Source organism: Podarcis tiliguerta (genome assembly GCF_965153285.1).
Source record: "Podarcis tiliguerta genome assembly, chromosome: 14".
Lineage (NCBI taxonomy): Eukaryota > Metazoa > Chordata > Lepidosauria > Squamata > Lacertidae > Podarcis > Podarcis tiliguerta.
In genome coordinates, this window is record NC_139547.1 from 41,600,777 (window position 1) to 41,625,357 (window position 24,581).

At 45.1% G+C, this 24,581-nt stretch overlaps 1 long non-coding RNA gene across 1 annotated transcript; it reads left to right on the forward strand.

Annotated features, from left to right (window-relative positions):
- Nucleotides 1-1,213: 1,213 nt before the first annotated feature.
- On the forward strand, nt 1,214-24,067 carry LOC310664594. The gene is made up of 3 exons (XR_014504986.1): nt 1,214-1,372; nt 2,787-2,915; nt 23,948-24,067. It is a non-coding gene; the product is annotated as an uncharacterized lncRNA (long non-coding RNA).
- The last annotated feature ends 514 nt before the right edge of the window (nt 24,068-24,581 follow it).

A 24,581-nucleotide genomic window follows, 5' to 3' on the forward strand; every position in this document is an offset into this window, starting at 1 on the left:
AGCTGTATGCCGGCTCCCTCGGCCAATAAAGCGAGATGAGCACCGCAACCCCAGAGTTGGCTACGACTGGACCTAATGGTCAGGGGTCCCTTTACCTTTTAAGGAAAAGTAGGGCATTCCAGGATCAAATCAGAAATTGGGAAGGCTTCTGTAAATCCTGGACTGTCCCTGGAAAATAGGGACACTTGGAGGATCTGCTTTAGATGAGGACCACAAGACAGGGAGATTGGGGTTAGACTGTTGGACTAGGACTTTGGGAGATGGATTCAAATGCCCACTCAGCCATGCAGCTCAATGGGTGACCTTGGACCAGTCATTGCCTCTCAGCCTAACCTACCTCCCAGGGTTGTCGTGGAGGAGGGGGAGAACCATGTACACCACTGTAATGGTTCTAGGGGTTGCTCGTGCGTAAGCTTGTCCCAACGTCTGGCTGGGTTGCCTGAGTGAACCTTGCCTGTCCGGACAGCCACTCACGCGTGGCTGTCTCAATCGCTGGCAGAATCCGTCAGTGGGGGTTTCTTAAACTTCTTCCAGCAAAGAAGTTCTTTGACGCCAAGTCTTCGCCTACTCTCCCTGCGCGGAAGCCTTCTGCGCAAGGAGGGCATGGGCAGCGGAGGACCCCTTCTCTCCCCGCTGGTCCCCGGCAAGGAGTCATGGGATCGCCTCGCCGGTTCCCCCATCTCCCCCCCTTCTCCACTGGAGCTACGCTGATTCTCTCCCCCAGAAGATGGGCTGCCCCTCCCACTCCCGGGACGCTCTCTGGGATCCCTTCGGAGCTTGCTCTCTCCCTCGGACACTGATGGCAGTTCCCTGACAACCACCTTGAACTCAGTGGAGAAAAAGGCCGGATATAAACATGATAATATAAATAAAAAAGATTCGAAATTGGCCCCTCGGTTACTTCTTACAATTCTTTTGCAAAGGTTTATTTTAATAAGAGAAATCAGCAAGGTTTCTCTTGTGACAGCCTTTAACAGTTGCTACCCTCCCACTTTCTTCTCATTTTGGGGCCTGCTCACCCAAGCAGCTGTAAATATAACCATCCTTGATTATATTACCTTTAGGAAATATATACATGTGCCAGGTTTGGGGCTGCCCGGAGCCATTCCCATCTTGCTTGTGTAGGCCTGCACTGGGGAAATGTTTAATTTGAACTGGATGTGCCTAGAGACATAGCGAGGCTCTTAGGAGTCCTTCGCATGCCAACACCTCTCCTTCGTTGCACCAGGGAGGAAAAAGCCAGGAGCTAATTGCTGATTCGGAAGTTACCTTGCCCAGCGTGCCCCTGTAATAAAAGTATCTTCAGATGATCTCTTCCATGCGGCAAAACAATGTTTCTCCGTTGTTGCCAGGGACTTTCCCTTCGCTCCAGGTAAGAATTTCCCCTGCAATGATTTGGCTAAGGTAGGAAGATCTGTCCATTCCAGCTCCTTAAATCCAGTTCCTCACATTTAGGCAGCAATTTGCATTAGAAAAAAAACCCAAAACAAAACCCAAATCTGCAAACATCTTTGCGCCGATCTCTCCTAAGAAACACATTTTTATATGCAATATTAACCAACTGGTGCATATTTGTGAGCAGATTTCTCTTACAGAATGCATGTTTGTACAGCATTTTCATGAACATGTGCATTTGTATACATTCTGTCACCTAATTTATGCATATTTGTACACATTGGTGGGCTGGCGAAGTTCATTGCAAAATTTAAAGGGAATTTAAAGGGATCATTTCGGTTCATGCATGGGTTGGAGAAGTGACAATTAGGTAGTTTCTCATTAAAATGAAACAAAGTTGAATTTCTCCAGAGCTAATATATCTGAGGTGTAGAACAGGAAAGGGGGAGACTTAGGGTCTTCCATATGTAGTTGAACTATAACACACCCACCCCATCATCCTTGATCATTAGGGCAACCATTTTGCATAAGCTAATGGGTTACGTTGGTGCATTGAGGTCTGACTGGGAAGTGTAGTCTGTTCTAGTTCTAGCTGCTGAATGGAGTTTCTCCCCCTCAATCTAACTTTGGTGCAATAAAGCAAGGTTGTGCTTGATGGTCTGGCTACATATTGTTTCCTCTCTCAACCCCAATACAACAAGCCATGTGTCCTGCTTTACTCCTGGTACAAAATACAATGACAGATGCCTTTACAGTAGTACCTTGGTTCTCAAATGTCTTGGAACTCAAACAACTTGATACCCAAACACTGCAAACCCGGAAGTAAGTGTTCTGGTTTGTGAACTCTTTTTGGAAGCCGAACATGCTCCATTTTGAGTGTTACACTGAGGTCTGTCTGTTTTTGCTATTTATTTTGCGTTTTTGTTTTTGCTGCTCTTTTTGTTTTGTTTTTGTGACAGTGTTGAGCCCAGTTCAGCTACCATTTGTGTAATTGTGCGACTGCAGCACGTTGTTTATTTCTTTCATTTTATGGATCAATGGTCTCGCTAGATAGTAAAATTCATGTTAAATTGCTGTTTTAGGGGTTGTTTTTAAAAGTCTGGAACAGATTAATCCATTTTGCATTACTTTCTATGGGAAAAAGCATCTTGGTTTTGGAACACTTTGGTTTTGGAACGGACTTCCTGGCCCGGATTAAGTTTGAGAACCTAGGTACCACTGTACTTGTAAGAAAAAGACCTTCATTCAGAAGTCGTAATTCCAGATTATACCAGCAGGGCAAAAGGTGCAGAACTGAATGAAGATGTCCCAACAGTTGTCAACAGCCCTCCTGCCCAGCATTTAAAGGCAAGGTGTGACAAGCTCACTCGCGAGACTCTGTTGCTTTACAGGAATACCACATGTGTAGACATGCGCTTCAACTTCAGCCCGTCTATGGAGTTGGTTCCTGATCTTGGGGACAATTAGGGCTTCTTTCCCCCAGCTGGAATTCACTGGAACTCCATTCTGGCACCTTTCAGGTGGGTGCCGTTACCATTCTAAGAGAAGGAGGGAGGTGTTCATGGTGAGTTCTGGCACCTCTTTTTCTAGAAAAATAACACTGGGGACAATGCTGCACCCTCAGATGCTGGCTATGCTACCTCCACCACTTGCTCAGCCAACACCACTGGCTGTTCAAAGGCTTTCCCCTTCTTCCATGAGGCTCTGTGCTTTGCAGGAAGGTCCGTGGACCAAGCAGATCAATGTCTCCTTCTCTGAAATGTGGAGTCAAAAGGTTGAGAACCTCCACCATCCATCTCTGGGTGCCAGTCTTCAAATCCAGCTCCTTCTGCTTCCTCTCCTTCCTCTTCTTCCTCATCCAGCTGGGGCTGCCAAACCACCGTGCCAGATCCTGATGAAACTGAGCGGGTCATGACACCCTCATTGCATTTCGTTGAGCCTGGTAGGGGGCTGTGACGGCCCCCTATGGGTAGGAAGTGCTTGTGCCAGCCTGCTGGCTTGACAGAAGTTGCTACATGTCAGGCTTTAAGATGGCAAAAGCAGTCCCTCGAGCTGTTTTGGCACCTTTCCTGGAACACCAGATGCTTGAGTGCAACAAAGAGGCCAGCCTTTTTCTTCAGCTTCCCTTGTCTGGTAGATATACCTGCTTTAGATTTGTTTATAGAAGAACCAATTTAGCTTACAGGTGGCTGAAGGATTTTATATTTTTTTAAGAAGTCACTGGTTTGGGTTGTTTTTTTTTTGCGCATTTGCTATAGATCACCCAAACTGATATGACATCTATGCTAGATTCCAAGAGAAGTGGTGTCCTAATTGGAGAGAAGGGGGTGGGAATTGTGTTCAAAGCCAAGTCTGAAGAAAACCACAAATCGTTTCAGGTGCTAATAAAACCCGCCGAGTCATGTTATTCCCCCCCCCATCCCTTCCTCCCGCACCGTAACTTCCTCGAGCTCGAATGTAATGAATCCCACAGCAAGATTGGCAATTAGCAAAAGGAATTTTGGAAGGGGTGGCGGTGGATAGGAAGCAAGCAGCCATCGAAAATGTCAGTTGATAACAACAACATCTGTTAATGTTTCATAAGCTTTATCCTTCAACGAAACATTTGCCAGTGTTTTTGCAGGCTGCAGCCTTCTTCTTTTTAAAAAATAGTTTTAACAGAGGTTTGCAGGGTAGGATCAAAACTCTGCCGTTGTAGCCGATTGCGATTGCTAAACGGCCTCAGTCCTGTATATCTGAAGGAGCGTCTCCACCCCCATCGTTCTACCCGGACACTGAGGTCCAGCTCTGAGGGCCTTCGGCGGTTCCCTCACTGCGAGAAGCCAAGTTACAGGGAACCAGACAGAGGGCCTTGTTGGTAGTGGCACTGTGGAACACCCTCCCACCAGATGTCAAAGAGAACAACAACTACCAGACTTTTAGAAGACAGTTGAAGGCAGCCCTGTTTAGGGAAGCTTTTAATGTTTGATGTATTACAGTATTTTAATATTCTTTTGGAAGCTGCCCAGAGTGGCTGGGGAAGCCCAGCCAGATGGGCGGGGTATAAATAATAAATTATTATTATTATTATTATTATTATTATTATTATTATTATTATGAGTTGCCTCTGGACTATGGGCCAAATGTAGCCCTCAAAACCTCTCTGTCCGGCCCTTGGAAGCCTCCCTCTCTCCCTAGGTCCCCCCTCCTCACCACCCCTGCTCCGCACCCTCCTTCAGTGTTTTTTTAACTGACTGGAATATGTCTTAAACGCTGGTCATGCCTCAATCTTGCCTGGATGAAGGAAAGAGAGGGGTGTGTGGATGTGAATTGAAACTAGACTACTGTACAAAGGTAAAATTTACATCAATTGCTCTGCCCACTTTTGCCTCTGGCTCCACCCACCACTGGCATGTTCCTCCCCCCAGACAATTGCCTTAATGATAATGTGTTCCTCATTGAGAATGTTTCCCTTCCCAGCTAGAGAAGCACCCAAACAGTTTGTCTGTCAAATCTGCCATCAAGTTGCATCTGGGGTGAGCCAAAAATTTTTAGCGAATAATTTTCTGCCAGGTTTTTGACAGATTTCTTTGCTGGGCTGTTTTTGAACTGTTGGTGGAAATTTTAGTTCTCCTCTGGACGTTTGCTGACTGGCCTCTCCCAATTTTGCCACTCATGAATTTTGGGTGCAACTGTGGAATGAGTTTTAATATTGTTTAACATTATGCTTTCGAAGGAAGTAATTGGCTTGACCCCTGTCACTTTCTGCATATCTACCAATATGAACAAACGATAGAGTTTTGTTCAACGTTAAGCTGGAGTGAGTGCCTCTGAAGACAATTTTCTGAGGGAAAAAACCTTTTAAAACTGCACCATTGTTAACCAAAGTTTGCACGATAGCTCCTGAGGTGAAGGGAGCAGGTTTCTGTCTATGTTGGAGTACAGTTGGACACCAGTTTGAAGCAATATGGTGTAGTGAACTTTTCAAAGCTGTATTGATTTTAACCATTAGTTTCAAAATTCCACTGATTTTTTGTTTGTTTCTTTGAATTTTCGAGCGATGCTCGTTAAGTGGCTGATAGTCAATAATAATGCAGAGCTCCAATTGCAACCGCACACCCACCCCCCACCCCACTTTCCTGAGAGTAGTGTAAGTCTTGTTAGACTCGGTTACCTCTACATAAACATAGTTATGATTAGATCACACAACCACTGCCCCGGGAAGCACACGGCTTGGATCCTAAGCAAAAGTGACAGATCCTGGAGTCCTGTGAGATGTTACATTTTTTTCCAAGCAGAATTTTATCTACAGTGAGGTATATGTTTGCCTGGTATTCTGCAAAGTCTGAAGCACCATAAAGACACAAGACATGAGCAATGTGCACCTGTAGAGATGTTGTTTTTTAAAGCTATTAATCTGGTGGGAAATGAGATATGATCAGCGGGTGCCTTCAACCGAACCAGTTTTTCTGTATCTCAGCTGCCCATCTCAGGGTTCTGATTTTAGCATTAGTTTAATACTTCAGGTGGGCCTGAGTGATACAAGAAAAACAGTTTTAAAAGATGCAGGAATCTGCTAAAAATACAAGCTGGAGTGAATTCCTCCGATTCAGCAGCTGGCGTATCTTTCAGCACAGCGAGGGGTTTTTTTGCCACCTAATCGCATTCTGAGTGCCAGATGCACAGATCCGTCTTCATTCCACGATGAAGAAGATCTATTTTCTGATTTGCCCAGGTGGAATAAAAAAGAGACTGTGTGCATGTGATGAGATTTGGACAAGATTTTTTTGCGAGTCTCTGCTCCTCTGCTGCAGCCCACTCATACCCCCCCTCCCTCCAGCATACTTTCCTGTTGACAGCTTTTGATTTCAGCAAAATTAACTTGTGTGGACCCAGAGCTGCTGAAAAATGGTTTCTCGGTATCAAGGGTTGAATGGCTTTTGAAACAATCTTGCGCGAGGCCCTTTGAAATCAACAGGAGCTGTGTTTGAGTCATTCCCGCCGTGAGCAGATCCTGTAAAGAGCATGCTGAGGACCCCTTCCTGGCACCACAGAGGCTGAGATGCAGAAGAGGGGGGGGGACTAATAGTGTAGGTGGCCCACCCACTGGAACAGCAGCTGGCTGAAGCAGGTCCCAGTTTAATGGGCGAATATGGGTGGGAAGGACAGATAAAGGTAAAGGGGCCCCTGACCATTAGGTTCAGTCGCGGATGACTCTGGGGTTGCAGTGCTCATCTCGCTTTATTGGCGGAGGGAGCCGGCGTACAGCTTCCGGGTCATGTGGCCAGCATGACTAAGCCGCTTCTGGTGAACCAGAGCAGCACACGGAAATGCCATTTACCTTCCTGCCGGAGCGGTACCTATTTATCTACTTGCACTGTTGTGCTTTCAAATTGCTAGGTTGGCAGGGGCAGGGACCGAGCAACAGGAGCTCACCCCATCGTGGGGATTCGAACTGCCGACCTTCTGATCGGCAAGCCCTAGGCTCTGTGGTTTAACCCACAGCGCCACCCGCATCCCTAGGGAGGACAGATACAGGTCTCTTAATATCTTTGGGTTCCAAGTTGTGTACATCAGAAGTCTCCAACATTTTGGGGTCAGGGGCGCATTTGGAGTGGTAGTCAACTGAACTGGACTCAGAGTAAGCGTATTGAAATTAATGGACCTAACTTAGTTCATTAATTTCAGTGGGTCTTCTTTCAGCAAGACGTAGCTCAATGCCACCCTTGGAATGTTGAGAAAGTGCTGTGGGTACCAGTCACAAAATTCATGGAGACGATGAAGGCACGTTTGAAGTTACTGGCAGGCATACTGGTGCCCGCAGGTGCCGTGTTGGTGACTCCTGGTGGATCTCAGTAGCAGCCTTCCCAGGTGCTTGGAGTCGAACTCCCCCCAGTCCTATGAAACATGGCCAATGGTTAAAGATGACAGGATTTGCACTCCAAATTATCTGTTGGGAGCCACCAGGTTGAAGGTTGCTTTGTAGGATAAAATGTGTGAGCTGGATGGCTGTGGTCACCTAGTCACCTAGTACCCCAAAAGTGGATTCATTTGCTTGAGAAAGTCAAATCTGAACATGCTCCAAAGCTCAGGCTGTTTAATCCAAGACAGATGCAAGGTTGATGCCTGTATGAACAGAGAACACAACAAATAAAACCCAGTGATTAATTGACATGGCCGCTGTTGCGTCTCTATGTTATGCCAGTGATGAGGATAAACTGTTATGGTGGAGCACATTTGTTGCTTGCAGAATGTGCCATGCTCAGTTTATGGGCTTCCCAGAACCATCTCGTTCAGTCCCTCTACTGCCAGATGCTGAAGTAGATGGACTTCAGGTTTGTTAAATGGCACAGATGGAGTTCAGAGTGAATAGCCCTGATGGCACCTTAGCGAGCAAACTGAACAAAACCAGTGAAGAGAAATAGGCAGGAAGTTTTTGCCTTTCTTACATGAAGCCTTGTACAGGACAGGGAGGTATTCAACCAAACATACAGAGGGGGAAAAAACCTCCCTCAGAACTGCACAGCCAATCATGGCATGTGCTACTCAACAAGCACGACACTCTGTCTGGTTGCTAAGCAATACACCCACCCCGCTCCCTCTTGGTTAGCTGACTTTAACAGAATTAACCCTTAAGTTACAAGAAGCATAGGCAAACTCCGCCCTCCAGATGTTTTTGGCCTACAACTCCCATGATCCCTAGCTAGCAGGACCAGTGGTCAGGGATGATGGGAATTGTAGTCCCAAAACATCTGGAGGGCCGAGTTTGCCTGTGCCTGAGTTACAACATGGAATGATCCTTGCTGTTCCACTTCCAAGAATGCTGGCCTCTTTTTACTGTACCTTCCATGAACTAAGGACTTATTCAACATCTCTGTAACCCTGCAGTTGAAATCTGGGTTCCAGCCTCACACCACCAAATGTCTTTCAAGCAGCTCTAAGTTTGCAGAGAGGCCCCAAAATACTAAGCCAGTGTTGGTGGCTGCAGTATTTGGCTCTCGGTGGGACAGATGAATCAACATTACTTCCTTTTTCCTGATTGTGAGTCTTCTTGGCAAAGGCCTATGATATCGTCAAGCCCAGGTGTGATCCCTTTTAATTTCCTGTAGGAATGATGAATCACTGAGTTGTATTTGACTCTGAAAATAGATATTTTTTTCAACGGGGATATTTTAGGTGAAGAAACAGGAAAATGTGCCGCTGCTCCCACAACCTATTATTAAAAAGCCAAGCGCACCATTTGGCAGAGCCGACTTGTTAGTCCATCACCTTCACTTTCCATGTCGCTTCACACCTTTGCATTAATCACCGGCAAGTTGCTTTTCTGACCGACATTTCTGGGCGCCTTGAAGCTTGAACTGTCATGAGCCTTTGCAACCAGCAACGAGGTCTGGATAACCGCTGTTGTCTTCTTCAGAGGGGTTGTTCCATGACAGATCACCACACCTTCACAACATCTGTGCCGCTGGCTCTCAAACTTTGGGATTGTTGAAATACATGCAAAAAATTTTTAAAATCAAATTGAGTCATCTGACTCAAATTTGGTCTAGTAGACCCAACATTTTAAAGCAAGATGGGCTAAAGTCATTTCTGGAACCACTCTGGGATTAGGAGCCCTGAAGCTTAAGCTTCATTCATTTCACCCTTGTTGACCAATAGCAAGAGATCCGAATGGTACAAACTTCACCAGAAAAAGGAAAGATATCCCTGCATGTCCTTTACGCTCTACGTGGGGCTACCTTTGAAGGTGACCCGGAAACTACAACTAATCCAGAATGCGGCAGCTAGACTGGTGACTGGGAGTGGCTGCCGAGACCACATAACACCGGTCCTGAAAGACCTACATTGGCTCCCAGTACGTTTCTGAGCACAATTCAAAGTGTTGGTGTTAACCTTTAAAGCCCTAAACGGCCTTGGTCCAGTATACCTGAAGGAGCGTCTCCACCCCCATCGTTCTGCCCGGACGCTGAGGTCCAGCGCTGAGGGCCTTCTGGCAGTTCCCTCATTGCGAGAAGCAAAGCTACAGGGAACCAGGTGGAGGGCCTTCTCAGTAGTGGCACCGGCCCTGTGGAACGCCCTCCCATCAGATGTCAAAGCGATAAACAACTACCTGACATTCAGAAGACATCTGAAGGCAGCCCTGTTCAAGGAAGTTCTTAATGTGTGACATTTTAGTGTATTTTTGGTCTCTGTGGAAGCCGCCCAGAGTGGCTGGGGAAACCCAGCCAGATGGGCGGGATACAAATAATAGATTATGATGATGATGATGATGATGATTATTTTCATGCTCCTAGTCCTCATGGTAGCAGAGAGAGAGAGATAGGGTGTGTGCCTTGAAAATATACAGGGAGCATATATCCATGCAAGGATACTTGACTTTTGTAGGCAGCCTAGAACTTTTCAGGGTGTACCTGCTGGAAGGGGAACTTTGCATAAAATGTTATTCTATTTGTTTATATCACAGAGCTGTAGGATTCTTAGCTGGAAGCCATGGCTGTCTAAAATGGCACGAGACTGCTTTAAATGTACGGCACAGATGGGGCTTCAGAAAGGTCCAGAGGGAGAGAAACTAAATGTTCATCCTGCATCAATGCCCAAGTCAGTGTTTTCCCCTCTAAATTTAGTAAGTTTTCAAGTGTGTTTAAAGGGGTAAATTCCGGTAGAGTGGCAGCTGGAAATGAAGTGGATTTCCACACACCCCCTTCCTGAGTGGTCAGTTGATTTGTTTATTTTCAGTGGGATTTCTGAGTTTGGTTGGGACTAGGGATGGGGGAGAAATTCTGACTCAGTTTGCATTTAAAGGCGAACCTGCTTAATTCACAGTTTCCGAAACCACATGAAAACCAAGACGCAACCATCCTTCAAAATAGTTCAAATTTTACAGAACAAGTTCTCCGGTCAAGTAGCATGTACAAGAATGCATATACTGGGGTAAAAGAGGGGAGCACAGGAAGACACACATTAATGAAAATAAAGCGTAATCATTCATTATATTAGGGAGAATTGTTTTGCAAAAAATGTGTAGGTTAGGCAAAATTGCAAAATTGTGTATATTAGGGGAAATTCGCAGTAAACTGCTGATGAATTTTTATGAGGACTATTTTAAAAAATTGCAATCTGATATAGAAATGTGGAGAAGTTGAACTTCAGACTGGAAAAATGTGAAACCAAGATAAGCCAAAATTGGCAGATGTACCCATTCCTGCTTGTTCAAAGGAACTTACAAGTGGAGACAATGGCTGAAGAATCAGAACCCAAAAAGTCAGCGAGAAGCAACCAGTTGCAGAACTGATAAACGGAATGACCCCTCAGACACTCTGGTCTGGCCACTTGACTTCTCCCAGCAAACTTAAAGAGGGAGGAAGAAATGGCCAAGGAATATGCTTTGCACTCATATTTTTATAGCTGGTTCCATTTCAAAAACATGGCGGCCCATTGAGGATGCACCACCCATCAGTTATAACTGGTTGATTCATGGCAAAAGAGTATTGACAACACCTGGGATTTGCTGATTTCCCCTGTTTGTTGAATGTATGTTGACTTGCAGGAGCTCTCTGGGATTTCAGAAAGGAGATTTCCCCTGCCCTATCTGGAGATCCTGGGGGTTCAACCTGGGGGCTTCTTAATTTAAATCAGATGATCTGCCACTGAGCTACACCCCACCTCCAGTTCGATGTCAAAGGAGCCAGAGAACCACCCTGAAAACAGGGGAATAATAATAATAATAATAGTAATAATTTTATTATTTATACCCCACCCATCTGGCTGGGTTTCCCAGCCACTCTGGGCGGCTTCCAGCAAAATATTAAAATACAACAATTCATCAAATATTAAAAGCTTCCCCAAACAGGGCTGCCTTCAGATGTCTTCTAAAAGTCAGATAGTTGTTTATTTCTTTGACATCTGGTGGGAGGGTGTTCCACAGGGCAGGCGCCACTACCAAGAAGGCCCTCTGCCTGGTTCCCTGTAAACTCACTTTTTGCAGGGAGGGAACTGCAGGAGGCCCTCAGTGCTGGACCTCAGGGTGTGTGCAAAACGATGGGGGTGGAGACACTCCTTCAGGTATACTGGGCCTTTGAGGCCATTTAAGGCTTTCAAGGTCAACACCAACACTTTGAATTGTGCCTGGAAGCGTACTGGGAGCCAATGCAGGTCTTTCAGGACCGGTGTTATGTGGTTTTGGCAGCCACTCCCAGTCACCAGTCTAGCTGCTGCATTCTGGATTAGTCGTAGTTTCCGGGTCACCTTCAAAGGTAGCCCCACATAGAGCGCATTGCAGTAGTCCAAGCAGGAGATAACCAGAGAATGCACCACTCTGGTGAGACAGTCCGCGGGCAGGTAGGGAAGAACAGAAAGTGCTGCTCTACACCGAATTCAGACCATTAGTCCATCAAGCACAGTATTGTCAACTCTGGTGGGCAGCTGCCGTCCATGATTCCAGGCAGGGTTCTCTCTCAATCTCACCTGGAGAGGCCGGGAATTGAATGTGCTCTGCTGCTGAACCACAGTGCTTCCCCTAGTGGGTTGCCTGCTCTTTTTGCAGACTCAAACTTTTGAAAACATCTCGGCTTTCAAGATGAGATGTGGTGGCATCTTTTCATCTTAATGAGGCTGGTGGCAGAGTAGCTGCAGCAGATGTTCTTTCCCTCCCCTGCATCAGCCTCCAGAAATCACGGTGACAGGCAAACGTCGCACCTTGAAAGTATTGCATATGACAAAGCGGCCCGGGAGCAGGTGGGCAGCCCTGCTTATTTGTTTTCGCTGCACGCCAGGAGAGAACGGAGGCCGCTCTTTGGAGACGCCATTCGAGGCGGCTGGCACTGGATCCTGATTGATTATGACAGGAGCAATATGGAAGCCTTGAAGGGAATCTTCTACGGGAGTGTGAAATTCCATTATGTGGCATGCACCTAGACTGATGTTGATCTTCTTATAATTATTAATCATATCATTATTCAAGCATTAAATGGCATCACCATTATATCATACTAGAAGAACGTATGTCTTATTATTATTATGGAAGCTTGAAAACTGCATATAACAATATTTAGCATTTTTGTGTTCAAGCATTAAATATTATTATTATATGCATTTCAAGCATGAAATAGTATTATTTTTAATACTATGCTTAAAGACTGTATATATGATTATTATGAATGCTTGGAGATGATATATAATAGTACTATTTCATACTTGAGTTCGGTAGAATAATAAAATTCAGTGCCTGATCTGTGTATTCAATGACTGAATGTCTGAAGTGGCTGGGGAAGCCGAGTCAGATGGGTGGGGTATGTATGTATGTATGTATGTATGTATGTATGTATGTATAAATAAATAAATAAATAATAAAGACTGATGATGATAATGAAAAAGATAATAATAATAATGGTAATAAATTTTTGTAATTCTGCAACCAGAAAATAGAAGAATAAGAAGAAGAAGAAAAAGAAGAAAACGAAGAAAAAGAAGAAGAAGAAGAGAGTTTTTACTTGATATCCCGCCTTTCACTCCCCTTAAGGAGTCTCAAAGCAGCTAACAATCTCCTTTCCCTTCCTCCCCCACAACAAACACTCTGTGAGGTGAGGCTGAGATAAGTGTGACTAGCCCAAGGTCATGCAGCAGCTGCATGTGGAGGAGCGGGGAAGCGAACCCGATTCACCAGATTACGAGTCCACCCCTCTTAACCACTACACCATGCTGGCGTAATAGAATTTTAGTCCCTTATTAAATGTACATGGCCACCTCTCCTGGCCATCTTACAACAAAACAACAATAATTATTGCAGAGCCACTGCCAGTCAATGGGTTGCATATGATGCTGGTCATACTCAAGAGTAGACCCACCGACATTAATGGACCTGACTCATTTAGGTGCATTAATTTAAATGCCTCTGCACTGAGTAATATGGCTAGTACTGGGCTACTCAGACTCCGGATAAGGCAGCTTCCCTGACTGCCTTGCAGTGGGATCCCATGGTACTGAGCCAACCACTGGTCCATCTCACCAAGACCATAGCTCAGTGGTAGAGCAACTGCCTTGCATGCAGAAGGTCCTGGGTTCGATCCCTGACATCTCCAGGTAAGGCTGGAGACCGAAGCCCTGGAGATCTGCTGCTAACCAGGGTAGACAATACTGAACTAGATTGACCAATGGTCTGACTCTGCGTTCCTAAATGGCAGTAGCGCTGCAGGGTTTGGGGGACTTTCCCTGCTCTGCCTCCAGAATTTCTTTTAAGGAGAAGTGCTGGGAAGTGGATGGAGATCATTCTGCATGAAAATATGTGCTCTGCCCCTCATCTCACCTATCACAGGGCTTGCTTTAGCGAGTTACACTTAGTTCCTCTCGACCCTAAATGGCTCACTGAATGTGGCAAGGAGTGCTCTTTAAAAGCTCGTGAATACCAATGGAAGGATGTTTAGCATCATGGTCCGATAAGTGTTCTTCCCAAGCTAGCCAACCGAGCAGCAGCAATTATTATTACAGGAAATCGAAGCTTCAAGGAGACAGGTTGAAAGACAGACACTTAGATCATGCAGGGCTATTTTGTGTGTGCGACAACAGCAATCAATATATCAATCATAACCAAATAATATTAAGTAGGCACCTTAATCGTGCTGCTAAAACTTTCCTGTTTAGGCACATCTACCCAGCCATGTAATTGGATTATCTTTATTGTTTTTAAAACTGCTGATTTTATCTAGGTTTTGATAATTTTATTATGTCTACCTGGTTGTGTGTGTTTTTTTAAAAGGTCTGGTTTTATCAGTGCTTATATATGATATTCTATGTAAACTGTTTAGGTTTTTTTAAAATAAAAATTAAAAGTGGTATATAAACCTTGTTAGATAAAGTAAGAACGTAACAAGAGTTAATGGCTCATCTACTCCACCATCCTATTCTCACAGTGGCCGCTCAGATGCCTGTAGGAAACTCACAGACATCACCTGAGCATAACAGCACTCTCCCGTCCTGTGGCTCCCAGCAGCTGGTACTGTACAGTGGTACCTCGGGTTACAGACGCTTCAGGTTACAGACTCCGCTAACCCAGAAATAGTACCTTGGGTTAAGAACTTTGCTTCAGGATGAGAACAGAAATTGTGTGGTGGCGGCATGGCGGCAGCGGGAGGCTCCATTAGCTAAAGTAGTACCTCAGGTTAAGAACAGTTTCAGGTTAAGAACGGACCTCCAGAACGAATTAACCCGAGGTACCACTGTATTCAGAAGCATTACTGCAGAACTAGGCATCATTGATTTATTTAAATTTATAAATTACTTAATGGTAACTCCCTCACTTCTCAAAGCGGTTTACAAAAAGACTCTTGACTTGTATCTATAATCAGTCAATCAAACAAACAAACATCTCTGATCCATATCTATTTTGCATGTGTTTGGTCCCATTCCCCAGGTGATTCAGTGAATTGCTAAAAAAAAAATCATTTTAAAGACACCCAAGTCGGTGGCCACCACTACAACTTGTGGGACTCAATTGCATCGTTTAGCTTTGCGACATATGAAGCGCTGCTTCCTTTGGCCTGCCTGCGCACTCCATCTTCATCTGATGTTCCCGAATTTTACTGTTAAGAGCAGGGCCGGAATTAGGTTTGATGAGGCCCTAAGCTACTGAAGGTAATGGGGTCCTTTATTTACCCAGCTGTCCTTTGCCAACAACAAATTGTCACTGTTTTTTTGTATTGAATATTCTATATGGTAATTTATGGAGCTAATGTTTGCCATGCAACCAGTCCATGCAGAATGTAGGCACCCTATATATAGAAGTGAGCAAACCAGTGATATTTTAGGGAGCAGGCTAGCAGGCAGGGCCCATTACTTACATCATAGGAGGCCTACACAACACAAAACACTGTTGCTGTATGTAGGTTTTATTTTATTTCTTTTTTCCTTATATTTTGAAAATGTACATCCAGTTTTTCCCCCTTTAATTTTTTGGGGGGCCCCAAGAGAGTGGGACCCTAAGCTATAGGTTGTTTAGCCTATACAGTGGTGCCCCGCAAGACGAATGCCTCGGAAGACGAAAAACTCGCAAGACGAAAGAGTTTTTCGTTTTCTGAGTTGCTTCGCAAGACGGATTTCCCTATGGGCTTGCTTCGCAAGATGAAACGTCTTGCGCCTTTTTTTTAAAACCGCCAATGCATTCCTATGGGAAACCGTCAATACACATTGGTGCTTCGCAAGATGAAAAAACTCGCAGAACGAAAAAACTCGCAGAACGAATTAATTTCGTCTTGCGAGGCACCACTGTACATAAATCCGACACTGGTTAAGAGAAACAGAAAAGCTTTTCTCCATCTCATTTCCCCACAATGTCAGTCTCTGCTAAGCACTGTGGTCAAATTTAAGAGGGGCGAGGGCAGCTAGTTTATGGAGCTGTTTAGAACCCTCTAGTTGTATTCATGACTTAGTTTTGTCCAAGGGGGGTGGTGGTGGAAAAAAACCCCTGCGTCTTTTCCAAGTGGCTACATACCAGGCCACTGGAGTTAAGTGTGTGTGGGTCTTGCTGGGCAAGCTGTAGGTGGTCCTCTTGCTAGTTAAAACTCACAGCCTGAACATACAGATGTATACTAATAGAGTTCAGCTAATCTCCTGAGCTGTTAGGAAGATAATTGGTTGGTGATCTTTTCAGGAAGGGTCAAACACATTACAGCGCAAAGCCTTCGCTCCCAAACTTTTGAACGATCACAGGGATTCTGTACTCCTTGCCCCCACACGCCATAAAACCAACACGGCCGGTGTTACTGCAGAGAAATCCTCTTGGCTCGGGAGGAACAGCTTGCCTTTTGAGATCTGGGCCTCGGGTGCCTTTTCTCCTTGGACCCAGATATTCGCAATCTTTATGGGAGGGAGGACATAGGAAAGAATGCAAAGGTGAGCCATTTTTTGTGTTTTATTCATTATTATTACTAGGTTGCAAATTGTTGATTTTGCCCCCAGACCAAAGGTCCTCCAAAAGGGGTCTGCAAATGTTACAAAAGAAAAATACAATGAAATGACAATGTCAAAATCCATCACTAAAATCATATAAACATTAGGGCTTTTAAAAACCAAAAGCTAATAGAATAACATTTTAAAATCCTCTACCAGCAAAAATATTGAGTGGTATTCGACTAAGTTCTACGCAAAGTAGACCCATTGAAATGAATGAACCTAAGTTTGTCATGCTCATTAACAACAATGAGTCTACTCTGAGTAAGGCTAGAATGGGATGCAACCTATTGGCACCCAGTCTAACCTCAATGAATCACAACAGTGACCTCATTTCCACCTCCTTCAGATATATGACTCGTGGCACATATCAGCCTCCTGCTAATGTTTCCTGGCTTCAGCGTTTGACCCAGCCCTATCGTTAGGTAGAGTGAGCATGGCCCCTCAGCCTGAAAATGGTTCCCTACACCTGGACTACATGATTGCAGCCTCATTCATCCAGCAACTCAACCCTTCTCTTCTCTTCTCTTCTCTTCTCTTCTCTTCTCTTCTCTTCTATTCTCTATTTTCCTTGTCAAGAGACTCTAAATCAAGAACCCTTCTGAATCTCACCATACTTGAACCTGCCCTGATGCCTATTCCCATCACTATTTTGACAGTCCAGTTACAGAGTATGTCCCAAACGTCCCCCCTCCATCCCAGGCAAGGACTTTTAGATACAATGTCTACTGGTAATAACATGAAATAGCAGTAGTAGACTTCTCTCCGCCCCCCGCCCCGCCTCACCCGCTCAAGAACATTTTGCAGAACAAAGAATATGACCGGCATATTCCCAGTGCAGAATCCTAGCATTTTGAATTTCCCCCCTGCAAATAGCCACCACTGCCCAAGCTAAAAGAATATTCTTAAAGGGGAAGAGAAGAGCAATATATTCAAGCATCTCTGGTTTGCCTTTGGGCTTCCATTCTGCAGCATATTGGACCCGTTGTCCTTCATTCCAAAGCAGACTTAGCACAGAAGGTAATCCAGCTCTGATCTCTTCATTTATAACACTGCCTATTGATATAAATAAAGAGATGTGGGCCAGATCAGCTCCACTGAGCGGGTGTTCTGGATGGAAGATTTTAGCCTGAGTCAAGCTTTCTTATTCAACCAAAGCCTGGTGTTATGATTTCTGCCTTTCCTGTTTCACCGTCCACTGTGGAGCCACAACCATAGACTCATTAGTTAGCTTTTTTCCTTCTCCCAGTGCACAGATTCAGCCATGGATTCCCCTGCCCTTTCTCTTTACAAGGTCACCGGCCCCTTTGTAGCCTGACATCGCCTTCTGTTTGATTTGATTTGGGTTTTTCCGCCCCTCTTCCCATTCCTCCCTTTTCTTTTCAGCTCTTCTTCGGAGCAGACAGTGTCGCTTGAAAGATGCAGAGACCTTTCCCAGATGGGAAAGGTCATTTGTCTTTCGCTACTCAACACTTTCCTTCATGAGTTCATTTAAACACTGCCAGACATTACAGGAACAGAACTCAGCTGGAGGGGTTATCTTGCTGTTTAAGTCACTCTCTTTTATGTAGGTGGCAGAAGGAACTGCAGAACAGAACTCTTTGGTTCCCATAGCAATTGACACGGCAGGGTTGCCATCATAATAATAATCCTTGCACACCCCTCCCACTCCTCTCTCCACCTGTTAGATTTCATTCCCTCTTTCCTGATATCATACCTTCCAACATTTGTTGGTTGCGTAAGAGGGTAAACAAGTGTTCTGACCAGCAATTGCTTTTAAAAGGGGTCAGTTTGGACAGAGCAAAGCCTAAAGGAGGGATGTCAAAGAATTCAGAAATGGGAGAGGAAATGGCTGATGTTTGCTTATTTATTCCATGCCTGAAATAGAAACCAATCCAGAAAATAAAATCAGTGTTTGCTGCTGTTGCTGCTTTCAGTCAGCAAACGATAACCTAAATCAATTGTTCTAGTTACAGGTAGGTAGTCGTGTTGGTCTGCCGTAGTCGAAACAAAAAGAAAAAATTTATTCCAGTTGCCCCTTAGAGACCAACTAAGTTTGTGTCGCGTCGCCAGTCTGGCCAGAATGAGATGCCCTTTGCATGCCGCCTGGGCAGGATCTGGGTGAGTAAGCGGTGGAGGATAGGATGGGAAGCCTCGTGAAAATGGAGGGAGGGATGGGTCAGCCAGCTTCCCCATTGGCTGATGCCAGAGTGCTGGGTTCTCTGTGGGCCTCTCACAGCCCTGCTAAGCCCGAAAGGAGGGAGGTCTTTGTCCCTTGTTCTTTAAGTAAGGTGCTATGACATAAAACAGGGATTGGGAAACTGTTACCCCATGCCCACAGGGGCTGCCTGAAGGCAATGCAAACGTCCTCCTGTTTTTGAAAGTTGGCACCTTCTACTCTCTTAACCAGGTTTCTCTAGAGCCTGGCGAGTTCTCCTGCTCCCTCCCTTGCGGATTCACATACTCAACATCTATCCTTTGCAACTGCAAAGCTTTGCCACTGCAGGCCAGGTGGTCTTGATGACGCAGTTTCTTTCTTACCAGTTCTGGCCTTGCAATCAAAGAAATACTAAGATCAGGCCAGAACTTCTTGCTACCCCTGATCCCTGGTCAGATGGTTGCCTTGTCCTTGGCATTCTTGGTGGCCCCAATTCAGCCTGGTTTTTATAAGGTGGGAGAGGCCTCTCTGCACTCATTTCCCTTCATCGCACTCCTGTTTCTTTGGGGGCCCCATACCTCTGTTTTTATGTCCGTCCTGTGTGTGTTCCTTCACAGGTGCTGGATGCCACTGCTTTGCGCCCGCTGCCATCCGCTGATGCTGCCATCCCAGTGTCGCCTTTAGAAGTTGCCCATGTCCGTTGGCAACGACTTTCAGCTGGAGAGCTCTCCCTCAGCCTCACTTTGCGCTGGACCAGACCCTTATATATAGTGAGAGGGTGGGGAGGGGTATTATTCAGAAGGGTGGTGGGAATGGGTGATGGCTTACCACACATGTCAGCTAATCACCCATTCCCACCACCCTTCTGAGTAATACCCCTCCCCACCCTCTCACTATATATAAAGGTCTGGTGACTTCTGTTTCAGTGTACAGTGGAACCTCGGGTTGCGGACATAATCCGTGATGGAGGCACATCCGCAACCCACAGCGTTCGCATCCTGAAGTGCCATGTCTGTGCGGGCGCCCGCATGATTTGCTGTTTCTGTGCATGTGTGAGCGCGAAACCCGGAAGTAACCCATTCTGGTACTTCCGGGTTTCCCACAGTCCGCAACCCGAAAACACGTAACCTGAAATGTCCATAACATGAGATATGACTGTATCTGAAGAAGTGTGCATGCACACGAAAGCTCATACCAATAACAAACTTAGTTGGTCTCTAAGTTGCTACTGGAAGGAAATTTTTTTTATTTTGTTTCGAATAAATCAATTGTGTTTCCCTCCCTGCTCTGCACTGTTTCCTTTGCACTGAAAGGAATGAGATGGGATAATGCAACTTACATAAGTGACATAATTTCAACCCAGCAGACAGCGAGACGAGTGATGCAGTCTTTGGAGGAAGATGAACTGCAGCTGCATGGAAGCAGTTCTGTGTGCGTTGAATACAGGACAGAATGGAAAGCAATGCCTTCTTACCACTGAGCTCCCTCTTCTCTCTCCATTTCCTTAACAATAGCCCTGCTGGATGAGGCCAAAGGCCTATGTAACCCAACATCCGGTTGGTCAACCAGATGCCAAAGACTGTGACAACAGACATCATTTAATTGTTTGAAGCCTCTTTTATTTACATCTGTTTTATTCCACATGCTATGCTTGCCTTGTTTCTTGTTATTATTATTTTTCAGTCTTGCCGACCTAGGATCCTTCAGATGCTGTTGGGGTACCTCTTGCCCCAGCTCCAGTCATGGAGTTGTAGTTCAAAGTATCCAGACAGTTACAAGTTGTGGAAGGCTGCTCTAGCCCAAAAAATAAATGGGTGGGATGTTCCCTTTATGTCCTGCTTATGGGCTTCCTGGGGGCAGTCAGCTGGGAACATTTATCTGAGCATATACTGCCATTTTATTTTAATTCTCAGTTTATGCAGCTGTTGCATGTTTTATGTCTAAATGGAATTAATAACATTTGAAAATGAAAAAGAAATAAACAAACTTCTAGCCACATGAGCTGGAAATACAGAGCTTATGCTAGGGGTGGAGAAGCTCTGTCCGCTTGGAGAGACAGTGTGGTGTAGTGGTTAAGAGTGGTAGTCTCGTAATCTGGTGAACCGGGTTTGCGTCTCCGCTCCTCCACATGCAGCTGCTGGGTGACCTTGGACTAGTCACACTTCTTTGAAGTCTCTCAGCCCCACTCACCTCACAGAGTGTTTGTTGTGGAGGAGGAAGGGAAAGGAGGATGTTAGCCGCTTTGAGACTCCTTAAAGGGAGTGAAAGGCGGGATATCAAATCCAAACTCCTCCTCCTCCTCCTCCTCCTCCTCCTCCTCTTCTTCTTCTTCTTCTTCTTCTTCTTCTTCTTCTTCTTCTTCTATCTTTGAGTGCGGGGGGTGGGGGGTGGGATCCAATTTGGCCTGCAATGCCATTTCCTTCCCAAACCATGTCTACTTCTCAGTCAGCTGACATTACAGGGTGACGTCAGCTGATGCGCAGAGGGGAAATGTAACTCATCGGTGAAGAAGACCTTTGCAGAGAGCAGGATCAAACCTCCTGCTCATCAGCTGATAGGACAAGAGTTGCATTCAGCTATGTGCTGCTTTGCCCGTGGCACCTGCCCCGTGGAACGCCCTCCCATCAGATGTCAAGGAAATAAACAACTATCTGACTTTCAGAAGACATCTGAAGGCAGCCCTGTTTAGGGAAGTTTTTAATGTCTGGTGTTTTATTGTATTTTTAATATTTCGTTGGAAGCTGCCCAGAGCAGCTGGGGAAAACTCAGCCAGATGGGCAGGGTATAATAATAATAATAATAATAATAATAATAATAATAATAATAATTTTCTCTGTGGGCAACATGCTGGTGGAGCAGACTCCTCCTCCGACACTATTGGTCAATGATGACAGGCAGGTGGAACCTTCCATCAGTCACTTGACATCATCATGATATCAGATGACTGATAGACCACCTGCCACAGTTGGCTTGTTGGTTGGTTGGTGCATGAAGACCTTGCCAACCAGGTCAAGAAGGTCCTCTACCCCTGTCTTGCATGGACTTGCATGGTAGTTAGTATAGAGACCTCAATAGTGCCTCTCCACGTAAAGTATGAATGGAGACACATTCACAGCAAGTCATAACCCAGGGGATCTCCAGCTCCTTTCTTGCAAGTGTGAAAGATGACAGAGCCTTCCCTATATGCTAGGCAAGGGATGATGAACCTCTGGCCCTCTAGATCAGTGTTTCTCAAACTCAGGCCTTCAGTTCCCATAATCCCTAACCACTGATACCTAGGATGATGGGAGTTGTAGTCCAACAACAGCTGGAGACCCAAGTTTGGGAGATACTCCTCTAGATGGACTCCAACTCCCCAGGTACATCGTCAACAGTCAGGAAAGATGGGATACAGTTGCTGGCTGAGAAAATGTGCAAAAACACATTTAAAAAAATGAAATTGCATTATCTCTCTATCTATCTGTCTATCATCTATCATCATCTATCATCTATCTATCTATATCTATCTATCTATCATCTATATCTATCTATCTATATCTATCTATCTATCATCATCTAACATCTATCATCTATCTATCCCTACAATGCTCTAGATACATATTTAAAAATGAATTTTATTGTGAATTCCTTTTACTGTTCAGTTGGAAAATGGACATAGACATGGAACAAACTGATCCCTCTCTCCCTAGTCCTGAATTGGACAGATTATTAATTAATCTCTCCCACTTGGAAGATGAATGAGTGGCGAGATAAGAGAAGCTAGCCTGATCCCCCGCCCTCACGCCTGCCTGCGGTTCTCGATCCAGAATTAGTCATCTAGATTAGTCATCGTGGGGCTTATCTTGCTGCTTGTGTGGCCCAAGCAGAAACACAGGGAGCCTGATCCCACTCAGATATCAGGAGGACACACATTCAATGTGTCAACCAGTTAAAGCCATTCCTTGAAAGCATCATTAGCTGTTCCTTCTCTATCTGGCAGTATCTTTGGGCTTAGCATCAGGGGACCGTTAACTCCAAAGCCGGAGATGTAATGAGTCCGGCGACAAGAGCTGTGATTTCCCATAAATCAATGGGGGGGGGGAGCAGTTGAAGTGAAGAAGGGTCTGTTGTAAGGGTGGCGTCACTTAGCCTTATAAAATTCCACCGCAATTCGGGTTGGAATACAATGCTCTAACTTTTTAAAAATGGTGTGTGTGTGTGTTTTTAAAAAAGGGAGGCGATTGTCTTTAGCATGCCTGCAGAGGCTGCCTTTCGAAAGCCAGAACTTTGGCCCTCCGCACTTTCTGGAAAGTGAAGTCGTGAGAAGGGAGAAAGGAGCCATTGTTTTGCAGGGGATTCTGGGCTTCAGAGATCCTGGTCCATTGCTCTAGCTAAACCTCCGCAACTCTTGAGGCATTTAGCTCTCCTGATCTTCAAAAGTCATCGTTTAAAGTGGATGACATCACTTTCTGGAACTCCCATTATGACATTCCCATTATTTCTGATCTTTGGGGGCACGGTGCCATTACATATGCTTCCAAAATCGCTCCGCAGGGAACTCTGGGAATTGTAGCTCTCGGGGGGAGGGGAATAGGAGCCTCCTAAAGATTCCCAGCACCCTTACAAAACTATAGTTCTCAGCATTGGGGGGAGGAAGCCAGGATGGTTTGAAGTGGCCTGATTCAGCTTTAAATGTAAGGAACTATGTTAGAATGTGCCTCCATGTTTGCTCCTTTAATTAACTTCTTATTACTTTGCATTTATTATACATATAGATAATGAAACATGTTTCTTAGGAATGTAGATTGATCAGTTCTCATATGCTGGAGCACAAATGATAGAACCATGCCCTTGTTTTCTTCTCTCTTATTTCTAACATAATAAATTGTTATTTCTAAACTTTTAGATTTAGTTTTCTTTAAAAAGAACAATCTGTCGCCTCAGTAAGGTAATGCGCCGCTCGGCCCTTAGAGTACGCCTGATGCTCTTTTAAGGGGAAACAGAATGCCTGATTCAGCCAATGGCTGACCATAATATGCAAGTGACGCACCACAGTTATTCGATTTACATTGTGAAATCCACATTTCTGCTTTAATGGATTAGTGCAATGCTGGTACATGTGAGTGTGCAGAAATACAGAATTGAGTTGTACATGCCGCAACTCGATTCTTTGGCTCCGCAGGCCTGTTATCTGCTGAGTATCAGTTTCCTCCTAGGACCCGATGACAAGTGTGGTGCTTGTGGATAAATTTGCTTCTCGCTGGCCCAGTTCCTGTTCCTGTGATTTTGGCTTTCTCCCTGGATCTGACTCGTTCCTGACAGGATGCAGATAAAGGGTGCTCTCTCTCTCTCCCTAAGACGAGCACGGCCATTGGCTGATATGCATTTAAGCCACGCTGGTATACAAAACTGCTATTCATATCAGCGATCATAGACAGCATCAGGTTTTGTTTTGATTTTAATCTGTATTCCACCCACTGTTTCCTTCCTTCTTAGATTTCCATTTTCTTCCCAAGATGTGCCAAGAACGCTCCAGTGACCGGTCTCGGCAAAGAATGCTGCGAAGCCTTCTTCATCCTGGGTGGCCCATAAACATCTCCTTTTACGCTGTCATCCCCCGTGGAGACAGAACCGATATGGTTACTAATTTCAGGCCAAGAGGCACGACTGATGAACCAGACTTTAAGGTCACTTCAGAGCATTGTGCCTAAATTCACCTCCAAGATGCTGTTGAGGGAGGGCTACACAATGCAATATGTATTTATTACCACATACCCTCCAACATTTCCCCAGTGAAAGTAGGGACACCCTATTCAATAATAATAACAATACATAAGCTCCAACATTTCTCCGATGTTCCCTTCTGAACGTAAATGCAGATATGCCATTTCTTACAACTTCCTTCTCTATGAATGTTAAGAGATTCAACACAGGATCCTGATTGCCTGTCCCTGCCATTTCTCTAAGCCAGGCTAACTGACCCTGGCTCTCATTGGTCAGAAAGAGGTCAGAGGACACCTCTCTCCAATGACAGAGGGGAGAGAGCCTTCAAAGACTGGACTGCCTTTACAGTTTTATTCCCTGTCTCACCACCCTGGATCCAGTCCAGGTCTTCCAAACCACCAGGAGC